This window comes from Paroedura picta, chromosome 6, assembly GCF_049243985.1.
Source record: "Paroedura picta isolate Pp20150507F chromosome 6, Ppicta_v3.0, whole genome shotgun sequence".
NCBI lineage: Eukaryota > Metazoa > Chordata > Lepidosauria > Squamata > Gekkonidae > Paroedura > Paroedura picta.
In genome coordinates, this window is record NC_135374.1 from 3,905,247 (window position 1) to 3,917,431 (window position 12,185).

A 12,185-nucleotide genomic window follows, 5' to 3' on the forward strand; every position below is an offset into this window, starting at 1 on the left:
GCTCAAAGCGGCTTACAGTTGCCTTCCCTTTCCTCTCCCCACAACAGACACCCTGTGATGGAGGTTGAGGCTGAGAGAGCCCTGATATTCCTGCTCAGTCAGAACAGCTCTATCAATACTGTGAGGAGCCCAAGGTCACCCAGCTGGCTGCATGTAGAAGAGTGGGGAATCAAACCCGGTTTGCCAGATTAGAAGTCCGTGCTCCTAACCCCTACACGAAGCTGGCTCTTGGTGTAACTTAATGGATCATAAAGTACAGTCTAACTTAACTGCCTGCCTAAAAATCGCTTTGAATGATTCAGTTTTGCATGAGTTCAGGGGCACTTTTAAGAATTCAACTTTGCTGCCCTTAGAGCTGCCCCTGGACTCAAACTTTGTTCCACTGCTTCAGAACCACCCGGATCACCGTTCTGCTAAATCTGTGGGTTTGAAGGGGGCCACAACCACGGGGAGCTTAACCGGCTCTTCATCCTTATCTCGGCACGACATGACAAGAGGCAAAACCCAACGGAGAAACCCTTGAAAACCCCCAACTTGCATCTCTGCACAGACAGAAGGATCTTCCTTCCTTAGCATGCTGTTGGTCAGTTTCTGCTTAAACCAGGGGTAGTCAAACTGCGGCCCTCCAGATGTCCATGGACTACAATTCCCATGAGCCCCTGCCAGCGTTCGCTGGGATCGTCTGGGGATCGGCTGTAATTCCAGGAAACCTCCAGGCCGTGCCTGGAGGTTGGCCCATTTATGCCCCCCGCTGTGATTTAATATGGGAGATAAGCCGCTAAGCCACACGCCTTCTTTCCAAACGGAAGAACAAGAGAGGGAGAGAGGGAAACTGGGAATCCACATGAGCTATGCTGGAATCGGCTCAGCCGTTCCCCAAACCCCAACCCTTCAATTTGCAGAAATGAGATGCGCTGGAGGCCAAGCCAGCCAGCAAGCTGCACCTTGTGGTTTCGGGACCAAATCAAATTGTTCTGCCTCTACCATGTGGGGTCAAAAACTGCGCCTCGTTTGCATCGGAGAGGGGATGCCAGACCACAGGGCCTTGGCCTGCTTATCTCTTATTGTTCTCATAATGAGACATCGGCAGGGCGGGGGAGGGAGCAGGATGCTCTGATCACGGCTCCGGGATCAAGAAATCCAAATTTATTTGCTGGCAGTTCTCTGGCCGAGGCGCCTGCAGATGGGAAGACGAGGGTGCTGGAGGGTGGCCCTCTTTGACGCAGAGGGTATCAGCACCCTAAAAGCTATTCCTTTGAAGGAGGGAAGTGAGCAGTGGGGTGCCCCAGGGCTCAGTTCTGAGTCCAGTACTTTTAAATAGTTTTATCCATGATCCAGAGGAGTGACTCCTCGTGGAAGGTGCAGGTGACACCAAATGGGGAGGAGTAGCAAAAACCCCAGAAGACAGAGGTGGAGTTTCAACGACGTCTGAACACACTGGAAAAGTGGACCGATCACAATAAGATGCACTCCAATAGGGAGAAGGGCAGAGTTCTACATCTGGGTCACACGAATGAGAAGCAGGCAGACCAAATAGGATGCATATGAAATTTCCACGGAAGGAAACCTCAGTCCAACAAGGTCAGTGCTGTCTCCTCAGACCAGCAGTGGCTGATCCTGAGTGAGCTGGGGGTCAGACTACATGGCCTCTACGATCCCTTCTGACCCTGTGCTTCTGTGGTGCTTCGCTGACTTTTGTAGTCGGGATGATCTCCTCACAGAGGTCTGGGTGATCATAGAATCATGGAGTTGGAAGAGGCCATATAGTCCAACCCCCTGCTCAACGCAGGATCAGCCCAAAGCATGCTAAAGCAATGCCTCATTGTTAACGTGATGCCTTAGCTGTTAACGTTCTGATCCGAGGTGCATCATTTCACATTTGGTCCACTGTCCTAAGGAAACGGCTCATCTTATCAAAGAATCATAGAATCACAGAGTAGGAAGGGTCCTCCTGGGTCATCTAGTCCAACCCCCTGCAGGACACTCACAACCCTCTCGCTCATCCACTATCACCGGCCACCCCCTTGAGCCTTCACAGAATCAGCCTGTTTTAAAATTCCCAAAGATGGAGAACCCACCACCTCCCGAGGAAGCCTGTTCCACTGGGGAACCACTCTGACTGTCAGGAACTTCTTTCGGAGGTTTAGATGGAATTTAGAATCATAGACTTGGATGGTACCTCTGTGGTAATCTAGTCCAACCCCCTGCACTATGCAGGACACTCACAACCCTCTCGCTCACCCACTGTCACCTGCCACCCTCTTGGACCTTCACAGAATCAGCCTCTCCGTCAGATGGCTCTTCAGCCTCTGCTTAAAAATCTCCAAAGATGGGGAACCCACCACCTCCCGAGGAAGCCTGTTCCACTGAGAAACTGCTCTAATGGTCAGGAACTTCTCTTGGATGTTTAGACGGAATTTAGAATCCTAGAATCACAGAGTTGGAAGGGACCTCCTGGGTCATCTAGTCCAACCCCCTGCACTATGCAGGCCACTCCCAACCCTCTCGCTCACCCACTGTCACCTGCCACCCCCTTGAGCCTTCCCAGAATCGGCCTCTCCGTCAGATGGCTCTCCAGCCTCTGCTTTAAAATCTCCAAAGATGGAGAACCCACCACCTACCAAGGAAGCCTGTTCCACTGAGGAACCGCTCTGACTGTCAGGAACTTCTTCCGGAGGTTTAGATGGAATTTAGAATCATAGAATCCTAGAGTTGGAAGGACCTCCTGGGTCACCTAGTCCAACCCCCTGCACTATGCAGGACACTCACAACCCTCTCGCTCCTCCACTGTCACCTGCCACCCCCTTGAACCTTCACAGAATCAGCCTCTCCGTCAGATGGCTCTCCAGCCTCTGTTTACAAACTTCCAAAGATGGAGAACCCACCACCTCCCGAGGAAGCCTGTGCCACTGAGAAAACGCTCTATGGAGTCCCATCTTCCTCTGCGTGAGCCTGTTAACCGGCCCGGCGCTGAATCGTTTTATTGTGTTTTTATCTTGCCGGCTGGAATGCTGTGCTCTGGCTTGGAACGTTCCCTCCACGGTGTTTTTGCCCAGCTGTTTTGACTGCGCTGCTTCGGATTGTGTTGGTTGCAAGCCATTTTATTAACTTTTTTTTTAAAAAATTTCTATGCTTTTCAGCTTGAAATCTGGAGGGGGGGGGCAAGCCTTGTTGAATCATAAAGCCTCTCAATCAAAACAAGCAAAGGAGAGAATATTCGTCCTGCCACAACTGTTGAGGACACTCTATTCTGGCCAGTATGTTACCGACCTGATGCCAAGCAGGAAGGGACGAGGAGGAAAGAGGAGGTGAAATTTTAAATCTGCCTTAGGGCAGTGAAAGAGAAACAGCTTGGTGTGGCTTCGCATTAGAAGTATGCTGCTTGCCAGCTAGCTTTCTATGTGCATGGATGTGCCGATGAGAAATATATGGGGGTGAAGCTTCAAACAGGTTCCGGCCAGGAGCGCCTTCACGATCTCCCGGCTGTGTTTTCCGGGCCTGGTCAGTTATTTCATTTAGATATTTATGCTTCCCTTTTCTCTCCCCACATGGACTCAAAGTTGCCCGCATGAGCCATCTCCCCTCCTCCATTCGATCTTCACAACATCCCTGTGGGGCAGGACAGGCTGTGAGAGAGACTAGCCGGCCCGAAGTCACCCTGTGAGATCCCTGGACAGAGTGAGATTCGAACCCGGGTCTCACCACTCCTAATATGATGCATTGTCATTTATGCATTTGTTTATTTACATCACATTGTACTCCCCTGTCGATAGATAAAGTGATTTAGAATTTCAGAAGGAGAAGAGCTGGTTTATATACCCTGCTTTTCACTACCTGAAGGAATTTCCAAATCCCCTTCCCTTCCTCTCCCCACAACCAACACCCGGTGAGGCTGAGAGAGCTCTGAGAGAACTGTGACTAGCCCAAGGTCATCCAGCAGGTCTCATGTGTCTCTAAGCAGCTTAGAGGGGAGAGGGGATCCTTCCTTTCCTGTCGCCCCAACAGATACCCTGTGAGTTAGGTGGTGCTGAGAGTACTCTGAGAGAACTGCTCTTGTGAGAACAGTTCTAACAGGGCTTTGTCTGGCCCAAGGCTACCAAGCTGGCTGCGAGTGGAGGAGGAGTGGGGAATCAAACCCGGCTTAGAGGCCAATGCTCTTAACCATGACACCAAGCCTGTCCCCCCACCGTCAATTTCTCACAACAACCCTGTGAGGAAGGCCAGGTTGAAAGTTCGTCATGGGCCCAAAGTCACCCAGTTAACCAATTTTATCTGGGTCATTCCCCTCACCCAGTCAGAACTCGATTAAAATATTATGCCGTCCCTGAAACGGACCAGGAGGCTGATCGACGAACCGGTGAGCAGAATTAACAGAGCCCCATCATCATCATCACTTAAAAATAAAATTTGAACTGCGATTTCATAAACGATGCACACATGTCATGAACCAACTTGCTCCCGCGTGCACGGAGGGCTGGTATATTAAAAGCAATAAATAACCGTAACAATTCGTCCAGGGTTTTCGTACGCCTCTCTCTCCACGGCAGTACACCGCCTCTGACACTTTCCCTACTCAGCCCTGCTGCCTTTTCTGCAGCCAGAAACGTCAAGCTGGCAGGGGCACCCAGAGGTCATCTAGTCCAACCCCCCTGGGCAACAGTGGGAATTCACTTCTCCCCCCTCCAGAAGTAGCAAAATTAAAAGTGGTTCCAGCCTTACCCATGAAAGCGCCTTACACCGAGACGGACCACTGGACCATCTAGCTCAGGGGTAGTCAAACTGCGGCCCTCCAGATGTCCATGGACCACAATTCCCAGAAGCCCCTGCCAGCGAATGCTGGCAGGGGCTTCTGGGAATTGTGGTCCATGGACATCTGGAGGGCCGCAGTTTGACTACCCCTGATCTAGCTCAATACAGGACGCTGCTCCCTGGGATCTCGGACCCCCAGAGACCCTTCTCGGCCGGCACCTGCTACCTCCCGGGGACTGAACCGGGGACTCTGGTGCACCAAACATCAGCTCTACCCCTGCGTGAGCCAAACCCAACTCTCCAGCCTGCCTCGGGGCTCCAAAACCTCACCCCTCCTGCTCCCCCTCCTGCCTGAGTGTCTTTTTCGAGCCGGGATGGAGCCGGTGGGCCCAATCAGTCCGTGGCCGCCGGCCAGCGGCTCAACTCCGAGCTCACCACCGACATTCCCCCTGCGGGGAGCGGTCCCTCCATGGAAAGGGCCCCCGCTGCAAGCTCTGCTGGCGCTTCACGGTCGAAATATCCAAGCAGGCTTTTGGGTAAACACAGCCCTGCTTTGATTTAAAAATGCAATCAAATACTAATTATAAAAAAAAAAGAAAGGAGGAAGGGGGGATATCGAATAAAGAATTTGCTCTCAGGCCTGGACCCTGTGGCTGCCAAGGTTTCTTTCAAAACTATGGCAGGGGTTTGGAGGAATTTCTCTCTCTCTCTCTCTCTCTCTCTCTCTCTCTCTCTCTCTCTCTCTCTCTCTCTTTCCCTGTCTGGAAAGAATCTTTTATCTGCAAAGCAGACAGCCGACTTTCACTAGAGAGACCGCCCAACCATGCGTGGCACGATGGTCATCTTGTTGGAACTAGACAGCAAGAGACCCCGGTTCAAACCCTCAGTCAGCCTCGAAGCTCACCTTAGTCCTGTCTCTTTTGCTCATCCTAAACTCCCTCGAAGGGTCGTTGTTCAGGGGAAAGCACAGAAGGGAGACCGACGAACGCGCCCCTGGATTCACCGTGGAAAGGATGGGGTTAAAGGGGTCCCATGCACGTTTAGATTCAGTGAACAGGGCCCATTCCAAATGTGACACCCTGTCCAGTCTTGGAAACGAACCCAAGGCTCAAAGAACGGGACCAGAAACAAGGCCGGGTGGATGGGAAGAGAGCTGGGGGTGCCAGAAGATGTTGGGCCAACATGGCCCAAAAGCCAAGAATTCAGATTTAGAATAATCTTCATCATTCTCCCGTTTAAAAAAAACCAAAAAATAAATCACCATTGTGAACAGGATGTCTCAGTATGGCCTTCAGTATGGCCTTTGCTTGGAATGCAGAAGGTCCCAGGTTCAATCCCCGGCATCTCCAGTTAAAAAGAAAAGACAGTAGGTGACGTCCAGTTAAAAGGACCAGGCAGTAAGTCATGCTACAGACCCGAGACCCTGGAGAGCCAAAGAGAAGAGCTATGGCTCAGTGGCAGAGTAGCAGTTCGGCATGCAGAAGGTCGCAGGTTCAATCCCCGGCATCTCCAGTTAAAAGGACCAGGTAGGAGGGGGTGCGATAGACTTTATCCTGAGACCCTGGACCCCCTGAGGAGACGAGATTGGCCTAGATGGGCCAAGGGATTTAGCAGACAGCAGCTTCATGGGTTCACATGGAGGTTCCATCTCCTCGTTTCAAAAAAGGATATCCGACAAGCTACACAGATTTGTAAAAAGAAAAACAGCTGCCACCAGAGACTGGGCTTTATCCCATCATCATCATCATCATCATCATCATCATCATCATCATCATCATCATCATCATCATTATTTAAGCCCACTGTAGCCAAAATACAGTGGGCGCTAGCAGGTAGTGGGTGGGTTGTTGTTGTTGTTATTATCATTCATTCATTTCCCGCCACTCCCGGAACTGGCTCCTGGCAGGGTACAATTTGTCCCCAATAAAACCCCATTAGAACACACTAGGACATAAAAATCATATAGCAAGGATCAAAATTCCCGAGGAACACGGCCATAAACTCAACCTCCTAACCCCCCCCCCCAAAAAAAATAACATCTAAAAAAGGAAGCGGGAAGCCTGACACCGCTTTTCACCAGGAGAACCCAACCAGATCTTCCTCGCCACGCCAGCCTCAACCATAAACCTGGCGGAAGAGCTCAGTTGTGCAGGCCCTGCGGAACACCTCCTCCTTCATGGTGACTTTCTTAAAAGACCCCTCCCCTGGACTCAGGCTTCCCCTGTGTGGCTGGCTCTGCCTCCTGCAGAAGCGCCTTGTCTGAGGATTCAAAAAGCGCCCCTGAGAAGTCTAGAGTTCAGATCCTACCCCACTGACCCCCTACTATCCCACACCTCTTGGGTGTCAGTGGAAGCTTGCCCTCTCTATTGCAGCATAGGGGTCTTTCTGATAGCAAGTGCTTGTGGGAAGGTCCTTTGACAACACCCCCCCCCCCCCCGCATCTTCTTCCCAGCAGTTCTCTCCGAGAGCTTTGGTCCTTTGCACTCCCACCAAGATAAGAGTCCCATGACCAGCTCCTCCTGCTGGACGTGTTCTGAAACAACAGGCATCAACAAGAATGGGGACCCGGACATGGGGGGGGGAGGAGAATTCAAGAAGAGGTAAATCGATCAGTTGTCACTCATGTGGCACTGGGTTCCCAACCCTTGGCCTGGAGTTTCTTGGATTTGGGGGGATGAAGTCAAGGGAGGGCAGACTTGGGGAGAAGAGAGACTGTACAGAGCAGGCTTGGTGTCGTGGTTAAAAGCGGTGGCCTCTAATTTGGGGAGCCGGGTTCAGTTCCCCACTCCCCCACATACGGCCAGCTGGGTGACCTTGGGCCAGTCCCAGTTCTTTCAGAGCTCTCTCAGCCTCACCAACCTCACAAGGTGCCTGTTGCAGGGAGAGGAATGGAAGGCACTGGAAAGCTGCTTTGAGACACACAAGGCCGGCTGGGCGGCCTTGGACCAGGCACAGTTCCTCCCAGAGCTCTCTCAACCCCACATCCTTCATCTGGGCTCTCTCAGAGCTCCCCCAGCCTCTCCTATTCAAAGGGTGGCTGTTTTGTGGAGAGGAAGGGGGGATGATTGTGAGCCCCTTTGAGACACATGACGCCATCAATACCTTGCCTTCCTGCTCATGGGAGACCCGAGGGGTCTTCCGTCATTGTCCTCTCCTCCGGTTTATCCTCACAACAACCCTGCGAGGTGCGCTAGACTAGGCAGCACAACTGGCCCAAGGTCACCCAGCAAGCTTCCACAGTCATTTGAACTTGGGTCTCCCTGCATGGTAGTCAATACACCACGCTGGCTCCCAGTTTATTCTGTTTCATCAACTGCTAATTTAGGCTCAGTTTCCTCCTCTGCTAATTTTGGGGAAAGGCAAGGAAAGCTCCCTTTGGGAACGGAAGCCTGACAGCCACACATGACCTTCCTGAACCTCTAAAGCTCAAGGCACAAAGACAGCCACCCCCTGTCCTCCCCCGGCCTTTGAGAAAGTCTTCTTGGGAGGGAGCCGTAGAGCCCCTGCTGTGCAAACAGATGGCTGGGGAGGGGTGGGGTCAATCCCTGCCATCTGTTCCCTTCCCTAAGAGCTGGAAGGGCTCACTGTCGGTCAGAGGAGAAGCACACGGCCGCTGGAATTAGGAGTTAGATGCCAACATGGAGTGATCAGACTCTATTCTGCTCTGGTTCAGCCTCCCTTGGAGTCCTGGGTTCAGCTTTGGGCATCCCAGTTGAAGAGGGATGGAGACAAACTGGAGCGTGTCCAGAGGAGGGCAACAAAGAGGGTGAGGGGTTTGGAGACCAAGACGTAGGAGGAAAGGTTGGGGGAGCTTGGCCTGTTTAGCCTGGAGAGGAGATGACTGAGAGGGGATCTGAGAACCATCTTCAAGTATTTAAAAGGCTGCCCTGTAGAGGATGGAGCAGAGATGTTCTCTCATGCCCCGGAGGGACGGACCACAACCAATGGGATGAAATTAATTGAAAAGAAATTCCGTCTAAACATCCGGAAGAAGTTCCTGACAGTCAGACCGGTTCCTCGGTGGCACAGGCTTCCTTGGGAGGTGGTGGGTTCTCCATCTTTGGGTGGCGGGTGACAATGGATGAGCAAGAGGGTTGTGGGTGTCCTGCATAGTGCAGGGGGTTGGACTAGATGACCCAGGAGGTCTAAACAACTCTATGATAAAGGCCTAACTTGGGTAGCTGAGGCTAGCCCGATCCCGTCAGATCGAGGAAACTAAGAAGGGATGGGAGACCTCTGGGGGTTTGGGTGGAGTTTCTCTTAGAAACACGATGGGGTCATATGGCAGAGGCACCCATGACAAACCACATCCTAACATCCCTTCATAGAATCATAGAGTTGGAAGGGACCTCGTGGGTCATCTAGTCCAACCCCCTGCATTGTGCAGGACATTCCCAACCCTCTCGCTCCTCCACTGTCACCTGCCACCCCCTTGAGCCTTCCCAGAATCAGCCTCTCCGTCAGATGGCTCTCCAGCCTCTGCCTAAAAATTTCTCTTGCCTCAGATCTCCTGGCTAGTATTTGGATGGGAGACCTCTAAGGATTCGAACGGCAGTGCCTCGATACTGCAGAGGCAGGCAAGGGCAGGCCGCCTGCGAATGTCTCTTGCCCGGCTGGCGGGCAATTGGAGCTCCTGCTACACTACAAATGCCTGGCGATAAATGCCCACAAATAACTCTATGGTAAAAACAGCTTCCACCATAGAGTTTTCGCCCAAACACCGGAACCTCCCTTGTCACCAATGACACGTTCATGTCACTTCCGGTGCATGCTGGAAGTGATGTCCCCAGCACTGCTGACCTAGGGGTCTCCTTGCTGCTGGTCAGTCCCTCCTACCCCTTCCGGATGCCGGGGACCCGGCACCCCGGAAGCTGAATCCACATTCCACGGGACACCCCACTACTAAAAGAAGGCCTTCCTTCCGTTCAGCATGCAACGTGTGAACTTTTCTTGGAGAGACCGACTTTTCTTCCCCAGGACTGGCTGGACATTTTGGCACTCCAAAGCAAGCAGGGCTCCCCCCCCCCCCCGCTCCTCCACCCCCACCCCTTCTGTGCGCTCTTGTGGAAATAACTGCTGACCAAGCACTTTGAGAAAGCCTGCCAGCCAGGAGAAAGAAAGAGAAGCCCCTTTGTTGGGTCAACACAGTCCAAGGGGCACAGCCCCATTCCCCCTCCCCCCCCACCCTAGCCTCTCGTTCATCCCTAGAGAGCAAGGGACATGGTATATTCCCAGCGTAACGACCGGAAAAGCCCCAACCAGCCAGATGAATCTCATCAGAGCGGTGGGCCCTGGTGAGGACTCGGCTGGGAGACCACCCGCTTAAGTGGACCTGTTATGGAAACTGCTCTAGAACCAATGGGATGAAATGAATGCAAAAGAAATTCCGTCTGAACCTCCGGAAGAAGCTCCTGGCTGTTAGAGTGTTTCCTCAGTGGAACAGGCTTCCTCGGGAGGTGGTGGGTTCTCCATCTTTGGAGATTTTTAAGCAGAGGCTGGAGAGCCATCTGACGGAGAGGCTGATTCTGTGAAGGCTCAAGGGGGTGGCAGGTGACAGTGGATGAGCAAGAGGGCTGTGAGTGTCCTGCATAGTGCAGGGGGTTGGACTAGATGACCCAGGAGGTCCCTCCCAACTCTGTTATTCTGTGATTCTAAATTCCGTCTAAACCTCCGGAAGAAGTTCCTGACAGTCAGAGTGGTTCCTCAGTGGAACAGGCTTCCTCGGGAGGTGGTGGGTTCTCCATCTTTGGAGATTTTTAAACAGAGGTTGGAGAGCCATCTGACGGAGAGGCTGATTCTGTGAAGGTTCAAGGGGGTGGCAGGTGACAGTGGAGGAGCGAGAGGGTTGGGAGTGTCCTGCACAGTGCAGGGGGTTGGACTAGATGACCCAGGAGGTCCCTTCCTACTCTCTGATTCTAAACTCCGTCTAAACCTCCGGAAGAAGTTCCTGGCAGTCAGAGCGGTTCCTCAGTGGAACAGGCTTCCTCAGGAGGTGGTGGGTGCTCCCTCTTTGGAGATCTTTAAACAGAGTCTAATGGAAAGGCTGATTCTGTGAACTTGGGCAGATTCCTAGTGGGTGGGCAGGAAGGGATGGTGTCAGTGCTTGGCTCTTTCGGTCCTTTCTTGCATGCCCAGGGAAATGCCAATCGCCACTTTGTGCTTAGGGAGGCAAATTTTTTTCCAGGTCACACTAGCCATGGATTCTGTTTTTTTTTTTCGGGGCAGAGGCATGATCTGGTCATGCGATTGGCATCAATGGAGGTGGGCAGATAGTTGTGAGTTTCGTGCATTCTGCAGGGGGTTGGACTAGATGACCTTGGAGGTCCTTTCCTACTCTATGGTTCTTTGGGCTTACGGAATACTCCTCGCCTTCATTTTAGTTAGGCTGAGAAAGCATGACTGGCCCAAGGGGACCCAGCAAGCTTCCGTGGCACAGTCGGGATTGGAATCTGGGTCTCCGGGATCCCCCTACTCCAGGGGTAGTCAAACTGCAGCCCTCCAGATGTCCATGGACTACAATTCCCATGAGCCCCTGCCAGCATTCGCTGGCAGGGGCCCATGATAATTGTAGTCCATGGACATCTGGAGGGCCGCAGTTTGACTACCCCTGCTTCTTCCCCATTTTTTGAAATGAAATGTCATTACGCTGTTTCGGAAGGTGGCATTTCGGTCTCTCTCCAGTCTGTTTCAGGGACACGAAGCACAATAGCGCTCCAAGGACTCCTGACTAGGCGCATACCAACAATTCATGTTTCTGCTGTGTCAAGCGATTCCACGGGCTCTGTGACCTTGCCTGACCTTCACAATGCAAAGGCGGGAGATAGATTCTCGCTTGGGAATCCACAATCTGCTCGGCCCGTGATAGCCCCATCCAATCAACCCAGAAGCTAAGCAGGGTCAATCTTGGTGAGGAATTGTATGGCGAGGCCACCAAGGACATCCAGGGTCGCTACGCAGAGGAAGGGCAGGAGACTCAGGTCAAACATTAGGACATTCTATCTTTACACAGAAAGGGATAGAATCCTAGAATTGGAAGGGACCTCCTGGGTCATCTAGTCCAACCCCCTGCACTGTGCAGGACACTCACAACTAAATGCCCACCCACAGGGACCCCAATGTCATGTCCAAGTGGTCCCTCCACCATAAACCTCCAAAATCCAGCCTGGCCTGGAGGGAATTCACCCACCATCCCCCAGTTGCAATCGGCAATTCCCTGGGCATGCAAGGAAGGGCCACAAGAGACGAACCCTGGCACATCCCCCTGGCATAATTCACTGCTTTGAAATGGGCTTCGACAGTCAGGGAGGAGAAGTGTACCAGTGGCTAATCACATGGAAACAAAAGGAAACCTCCACATTCTGAGGCAGTCAAGCTCTGAATCGCTAGACTAGATGGACCCAGAACCACAAAAACCTAACTGGAATCAGTGAGGACCT

At 52.4% G+C, this 12,185-nt stretch overlaps 1 protein-coding gene across 1 annotated transcript in view; it reads right to left on the reverse strand.

The window, feature by feature from the left end:
• The window catches only part of ARHGEF17 (Rho guanine nucleotide exchange factor 17), a 155,003-nt gene that overhangs the window by 96,799 nt on the left and 46,019 nt on the right, over positions 1-12,185 (reverse strand). The gene's annotated exons all lie outside the window — the stretch shown is intronic.